The sequence below is a fragment of the Panthera onca genome, chromosome D1 (assembly GCF_046562875.1).
Source record: "Panthera onca isolate mPanOnc1 chromosome D1, mPanOnc1 haplotype 2, whole genome shotgun sequence".
Classification (NCBI taxonomy): Eukaryota; Metazoa; Chordata; class Mammalia; order Carnivora; family Felidae; genus Panthera; species Panthera onca.
The window spans coordinates 101,069,587-101,077,606 of record NC_138348.1 but is presented as its reverse complement, the minus strand read 5'-3'; the positions used below and the strand labels follow the sequence as shown (position 1 = coordinate 101,077,606).

At 51.1% G+C, this 8,020-nt stretch overlaps 1 long non-coding RNA gene across 1 annotated transcript; it reads left to right on the top strand.

The window, feature by feature from the left end:
• Nucleotides 1-1,091: 1,091 nt before the first annotated feature.
• LOC132660898 (uncharacterized) lies at nt 1,092-6,512 on the top strand. The gene is made up of 2 exons (XR_009601953.3): nt 1,092-1,422; nt 5,958-6,512. It is a non-coding gene; the product is annotated as an uncharacterized LOC132660898 (long non-coding RNA).
• Nucleotides 6,513-8,020: the final 1,508 nt, after the last annotated feature.

Genomic DNA, 8,020 nt, shown 5'->3' with positions numbered 1-8,020 from the left:
ATCACCACCCCCCTCAGCCATTCTACAGAAGGGGCCCCTCTTCCGTTCCTAGAATCACCCAGGAGAGTCTTTCTGTGGTCACTCATTCCTGAATGGCAAAACGTTCAGCCAAGGACTGTTCTCTAATGAGCCACTTACAGAACACCTACCATATGCAAGGCTCCATGGAGATTCAAAGCAGTAAAAAACAGAGCATTCTAGGTCTAACGGTGGAGGGGCCCTAATCTACATTCAGATGGTCAGTCAGTCAGCAAATGTTACTTGAGCACCTCCTTGTCCAGATTCTGTGCTAAGCACAGGGAGACAGTGATGGACGTATCAGACTAAGCCCATCGCCTACAAGCCCCCCAAAAGAAACATCGGGTACATCAGTACAACCAATAAATCATTAATTAGAGGCATGTGCAAAGAAAGGACTACAAGGGGGGAAATTCGGGGTACTGGGGAGCAAAGGGTAGCATCGAAACTGGCGGTGGGGAGGGAGGCAGAGGGCAGGGGCTGTACCTGCTGCTCACCAGACCCCCTACCAGCACCTGCACCTTCACTTACAACAATTGATTTAATCCCCACAAGTCTGTGGGGAATTGCTAGGATTCCCATTTTCCAGGTGAAGAAGCTGAGACTCATAGGTCCCTCACCAGATCTGGGAGACGACTGCTAAGTGCACTCATCCTATGAGAGCAAATTACCAACTGCCAGAACCACGATTCAAGGCCAGGAGTAACAGACACCTGGCCTTCCCCACTGTACCACCTGCCCCTCACATGCAAGTGAATTAATAACTCGAGACATTATGTGTTTGCAGGAGAAAATGAGACCCAGAGAGGCAGTGGGTGTCTGGTTTTAGAAGAGGGGCAGAGCTCCAAGGGCTCAGGTCTTAATCAAGGAAGGCTTCTAAGAGAAGGAGGCTCTGGAACCAAGTCAGAGAAATACTGAGGGAAAGGTCCCAGACAAGAGGCAATGGCTGGAGCCAGTGCACAGAAGCAGAAGTAAATGCTGTTTTAGAGGGGAGTGAAGAGACCAGGCGGGGCTCAAATAGCACCTCTGTGTCGAGGAGCCACAGGAGACAAACCTGGATCGGGAGCATGAAACCAGGTTCTAGAAGACCACGGATGTCACACACTATGGCTGTGTTCTTAGATTGGATCCCAGGTTCCAACGCTGTGGCTGGCCTTGGAGAAGCAGAGGGGCAGGAGCCCACTGCCAGGACCTGGACAGACCCAACCTTGTCCTCCCTGGATCCCACAGGCCCCTCTTCCCTGCCTCTCCCTGATGCTGGCGGCTCGGGGATGCTGCTGAGAGAGGCTGGTCCCCAGCTCTGAGAGGCTTCAAGGCATCACCATGGAGACGCTCCAGGCCGCCAGCCACACAAAAGGAGCTGTGAGTTCCCCAGCTCACCTGGGACTCTGAGCTAACGAGGAGGTGGCAAAAGTGTTTCATTTTCTCTCCTTGTTCTCTTACAAAAAGAAAGAGGCAATTTACACAGACAAACAAACCCCACCCTGCCCTGAAAGGAAGCTGCTAAGCCTGTCCTTCCATGGTGACTGGCCGCCTCCTGAGAGAAGAAGGGAGAAGCCTGGGCCTGGAAGTCTACAATGGGACATTCGCAGGAAAGAAAGGGGGATGGAGGGACCAACAGGAAACCTAGGGTTGGCCCCCTTCTCCTACCCAAATAGAGAGGCCAGCTCAGAGCCAAGTGTATGAGTGTAAGTTGGTATCTTTGAATTCATTCACTTTGGAGTTCTGAAATGCCAACAACCTTTACAATTGCCTTCAAGACAATTTATATTGGGGTAAATAATGCAAGCTGGGTACACCAGGAGGCTTTCAACGCCATCCCCACTCAACAGGTGCATCATGGATCAAGCCTCCCAAGCAGCTAGTCCCCACTTAGCAGCCCAGGGAATTCTGACCGAGTATAAAAGGGCCCGGGAATCCTCTGAATGGCGGAGGGGGAAACATTAGAAGAGGGATGGCGGTGCCAGGATACCCTGAAACAGACAGGGCTGGGGATGTGGAAAGGAAGGCGGTTGGTTGTTTCTGAGCAGGGAAGGGAGGAGAACGAGAGCATCTCCAGCCAGCAAGCAATCTTCACACATGCATTGTCGTTCTCTTCTGCAAAGGGGTGAGAAGAGGGGAGGGGGAGAGGTGGCACCAAGAGGGAGCAGGCGGGAGAGGTGAGAAATCCAGCATCTTCAGACCTGCCCACACTGCTGGCTTCTCTGCTGTGTGCAATACCTCATCTCACAGTCATTAGAGAGCCCACAGGAAGGATTGAAGCCGGACACCCCGAAGGGTGGGAAAATGAAGAGAAGGGCTGCACACAGATGTACGTGCGCTTGAACATCTTGGGAGAGACGGGGTCCAGCCTGGAGCTGTCCAGTCCCCAGACTGCCAGAATCCTTGCAGCAGCAAGTGGACTCTGCCTCCAAAAGCCCCAGGATCACCTGACAGGCAAAGTCTCCCTGTCCAGTCCGAATACTCTTCCTCTTTCCTTGCCTTCTCCTACAGCAAAAAAGGACACAACTTCTCCTCCAGTCTGGCCCAGCCCCCTCTAGCTCCTGAGCAAAGAGCAGTAAACTGGGGCGGCGGGGGGTGGGGGGGGGGCGAGTAGGGGAGGGGGCACTTGCTACTAAAGTGTCAGTCAGACCCTGACAGTTCTCTACTCAGGTCTTACAATGGCTCCCATCTCACTCATGATAAAAGCCAAAGTTCTTACATCAATGCCCTATAAAATCTACAAACACACCCCTCCCGCCCATTACCTTTCTGTGATCCCTTGGTACGTTGCCTCTCACTTGCCCTGATCAAGTTGCAGCATCTCCTTTTTACTCCTCTTACAGATCAGTGCTTTGGGGCCTCAGGGCCTTTGCACTTGCTATTTCCTCTGGGCAGAATGCTTTCCTCAGATGTCTTCATACCTCACTCCCTCAGGCCTGTATTTCAACATTATGTTCTCAGTGAGCCTTCTTGGTTACCCTATCTAAAACTGCAGCCTCTCCAACACTCCCGGCCCCTCTTTCCTGCTTTACTTTGTCTTAGCTTTTACGACCACCTCTACTTACCCATTCATGTAGTTTACTGTCTGTGTCCCTCACTTGAATGCACATACCATGAAGGCTGGGGGGTTACCTGTTTTGTTCTCAGCACCTAGAAGCATCTCGGAAGATGGTAGGTCCTAAATGACTACTCACTGAATGAAAGAATCGTCCCTAAGCATTGCCCCCGCCCCCTGCCACACTTCCCCTGCGGTGCCTACAGCAATGCCCCTCGTCAGTACCTCTGAAGACACCAACCTTCTGGGAAAATTACTTGTCTTTTGGATAAAGACTGAGAATGACAGGAGAGAGGTGGCAGGGAGAGCAGATGAGGGAGGACTCTTTCCTGCCAGGTCCAGAGAAGACAGAATATAGGTGCAGGGAGACACTTCTTGGGTGGGCATCCCACTGAACTCCCGGAAGGCACCATCATCACATGCAAGGGGCAAATTCATCTCTCTCATTAGTCTCTTCCTCAGTAAGGACACACGCACAGGTGTGCATGTTTACACACACACGCTCGCTCACACACACACACCCCTCCGTTTCAAAGTCATGGGGTTTGAGGAGTGGAGAGAGCTTCAACATCAGCAGACATGGGCTCCAGCCCCTGAGCCATCACTCCTGAGCCCTGCAATTCTCAGTGCCAACAAGCATCTCATTCAGCTGCGGAAGCCTGGTTTTCTGGGGCCAGAAGTGCCTCCTCACCCAACCTGCCCATCAAGAGTGGGGTAAGGCTCTCAGGTGCTCCTGGGTGTGGCCACCTCTGTAAACACGGACCTGCTGAAAAGCATCCTTAATGCCTATGCAACTGAGTTCTACCTACAGTTGCTGAGGGTGGGCCTGGGGGACTTGGCAAGCAAGAACAAATGGCAGAGAAATAACCCCCAAGATAGCAGGCCATTAGGCAAAGCACCACACTGTTCCAGCTGCATTGATTTCCCGCTGGAGCAAAAACCTTTTGCAAGTTTGGATTACTAATGAGCACCACAGACTCAAGCCAATGGCTCCCAGGCCTGGGTGCGATCCCAGTGCACTCCTGTCTCGCCTGAGATGGTGGGACCAAGGACAAGGGCACATGTTTTTCTGGCAGATCAGCCAGGTGCCCACGATGTTGTAAAGGTGGCCTGGGTGCGGGAGGCGCGGGACCGAGGCAGCCCGGCCGCGGTGGGCACTCTCGGCCCAGCTGGGCTGGCCGGGCCCGGGCATTATTTATAATTGAGCTTATCGCGTGCAACGCTCACTGTCGCTGTCGGTTAGAGCCATTTGATGTCGTTGAGCCTTTTGGAAAAAGGAGAAGGGTGGGAGGAAAGAGGCAAAGGCAGGAGAAACAAAAGGAGTTTCGTAGCGGGACTTCAAAAAAGCCAAGTGTTTGAAAAGATCTTTGCTAAGGTTCTGACCTACTTTGCATGGGGATAAGCCATCTCTTTCACTTTAAAAGAAAAAAATCCCGCACAAAGTGGCCGCAGCTCTATTCAGGAGAACTGGGGCTGCACTGCAGAAAGGGGCTTTAGTGCTGTAATCAGAGACCATTTAGGAGCCATGATTTGGGTAATTATATAAGATTTCAGCCTCTCTTCTTCCAGGGTCACGCACAGCTCTGGATGATGGGCTGCCGAAGTAAGACAGCCAAGGCTGAAAGAGGGGGTGCCTGACAAAGCAGAGCCGCAGGGGCAAACCCCTGCACCCCAGAACACCTGGTCACACCCTTGGCTCTGACACTTCCCAGCTGTGTAACCTTGGTTTTGTGACCTAGACTCTCAGAGACCTGCCCTTCTTGTCATGTTGACACCTCGGACAGTGAACCAGGTTGTAACGGTTGCAAGTGAACCCTCCGAGGCCAGTGCCTGGCACACAGTAGGTACTCAGCAATGGTGACTCTCTCCTCCGCCTCCTCCCTGTTTTCTAGACTGAATTTGGAGGAGTCATCCCGTCCTGCTCACAGATTGCTTGGATCGATCAATGCCAACTGGGGTCTCTAGGACCCATAAGCAGAATCAGGGCCTATCAAGTAAGGAGCAGAGGCAATAGGTTCTGGGCCTGAAGGAGGCCCCAGGCAGTCTGAAATCAGAGCAAAGGGGACTCACGAAGGAGCAGGACAGGAGGGACAAGGATGTGTGGCAGGGAGGAGCAAAGGATGTTCTGCAGAAAGCAGATGGCGTTCCCTCACCCCAGCACCCTGCCCATGGCTTCATACCTCCACTGGTCTAAAGAATACAACACTCCGAACTTGGTGCCCAACAGACGGAAGAAAGTAGAGGACAGTTACAATGTTCAAGTGAAACGAGCTGGGACAGAGGTTAGAAAAGATTTAAGAAGGAAAAACTGCAAAAGATTTAAGAAGGAAAAATTGCAAAAAAGTGTTCATTATCATTAAAATAGTGAATAGTATTAATAACTTTTCTTATACAATCCTAACAATCCCTGGAGGCTGGTAGTATTAGGAAATATTACTATACCCATTTCACAGATATGCCAACTGAGGTTAAGAGAGAATCTCAAAAAATTGCACAGCTAATCTGTGAGGTCTGTGTCTGAATCGAGAGTCTGGGTTCTCAGTTACTTTTTATTGCCTCCAAAGCCTTTGAACGTATTCAGTAAATATGCAATGAGCACCCACTGTGGTGCCAGACTCTGTTCCAGGCACTGGAGGTCCAGCCATAAACACAAATATGTCTCCGCCCTCACGACACCCACATGGGTCACCGTTCTGTGTGGGGCTGGTCTACACCACAACACTCCCTTTCTCCAGCATGGCATGGGACTCCTTCAGGGATGCTCTCACGGGATGCAAATAAACCCTTTTAATCTCAGTCAAATTCAAGCATCTAAGGGTAGGTCAATCTCCTTTGAAAATCTAATCATTTTATGAATTCCAAACAAAGACAAAACTAATTGTGGATTATCCCTTGTCCTTAGGTTGCCCTCCAGATACAGTTATCAAAAGTTCCTCCAGCAAAGAAGCTACTTCTGGCTCCATGGAGCCGCCTCCTGGTCCCTTGACGGGAATACTCTTGACCGCTCTGTTGGTGACCGTGACAAACCCCAGACAAACCCCAGCACCTAAAGCTCAAGGCAGAGAAGCAAGGATCTCACAGGCTAAAAAATACACCTGCCTTCTGATCCGGAGTTCCATTTAAAGGATTACGCTATAAAAGCCTTACTTATCCTGCAAAAAGACAAATGCATAAGGATGTTCAATTCGGCATTGTTTATAGTAATAAAAAATGGAAACTCATAAATATCCATGAACGAGGCAATCTATGAAATCACCGTGGTACAGACACATAGTGGGATACTACATATCCATTAAAAAGAATGAAGTGGAAAAACAGACTGCCATGAAAGCTCTCGAAGACACAGTCAGTAAAAAAGTAAGCCACAAAACGATACACTCAGTGTATTTAAAAAACAATCTGTGTTTGTGTGGGCGGATACACAGTTTCAAATAAAATAATGTATGTAAAAAAACTGGCACCGTGTCTGGCCCATGGTAAGTTCTAGATGTATTTAACTAACGTCCAAATATACTTTGTAAAGTCAGGAGCACAGGAACGGTGGTGACCTCCAGGGGCACTAGAGCTGCAATTGTTCGAATGTTCAGGCATGCATAGTTTTTGCAGCGCTCAAAACCTAACGGGGGAGAAGGATGTAGAGCTGCATTTTCCCAAACACTCTCAGGGAAGGAGCGTTCCTCGATCCCTTGTCCTTTGGTCTTTGAAAATTCTTTCTGGTAGCTTCTCTGAATGCCTACGGTGCACTTGCAGCCCATGCCTTGACCTCCATCCTCCTCCACAGAGGCAACGGGAATGCCTAACCATGCGGGATCACCAAGGGGCCGAGAGGTCAGAGTGCGTCCTCTCCACTCGCCTCACACCTTCCGAGACCACCTGCGTCTGCTTGGTAACGCGGCCGTGGGCTTGCCCTTTTCTGTCCTTGCCCTTCCTTTCAGCTCTGGCTCTCCATTTCTCCCTGACACATCCACCCTCACTCATAAACACAGCTCTCGGCAGAGGAATGAATGCAGAGCTTTTGGCCCCCTGTCCTCCCGACCTAAGTACCATGCCACCCAGGGCCAGTGGAGAGGGTTGGGCGGGTCTGAGGAAGGGGACCGGCTGGGTTCAGAATCACAGACGAGTAGACATTTTCTGCTCCTCCTCTTTTTACACATGAGGGATGTGGGATCCAGACAGGTGAAATGCCCTGTCCAAAATCACACAGGATTCACCCTCTGCTAGGATCCAGGCACCAGATGGTGAGCTCACCTGTCTCCAGGTGAGCCCAGCCCATGTTCCTCTCTCCTGGCAGAGACTGGGCAGGGTCTGGGTGGATGATGTTTTCTTGGTGGTCTAACTGGAGCGTTGAGGGATTTCAAGGCAAGAGGCAAGAGTGCACCCTTGTCTCCCCTCACAGGCATCACCAGAGACATGCGAAGGGTTTTCAGCCAGGTGACTGTGAGCGCCTCACACGGTGCTGCGATGCATCTCACCCCTCCAGGCGGAGGCTGCCCGGACAATGCCAGGACGTGGGTACCAGGAGGTGGTGCCGTGGCTTCTGCCCCACGCACTGGTCCTTACTGCAGCCTCTGTTTCGTGGACTCCTACCTGTATTAACCTGAACTCAAAACTCTGAGACCCGATGGACAAAGAAAGCACTGGTATGGGAGTCCCGAGGCCCGAGTCTAGCCTCAGCTCTGAACCCACTCTAGGGAAGCCCTGGGCTAGTCTCCTGCCTCATCTGGGCATCGTGGCCCCAGCCATGAAGTGAGGAGGTTGGACCAGATCAGCTGTAAGGTCCCTCCAGCCCTGCCACGCCAGGCTCGGCCACTTAGGAAGAAGGGAAGAACAGGACTGAAAAATGTAGACGACAGGAAAGGTTGGCGTAAGTAACACTCACAATGTAACATTCCTTAAACACGGGTTAAGTCTGGGAACCTGGCTCGGGGCTTCTCACAAATTCTTTCTTTTGATCCTCACAATTTT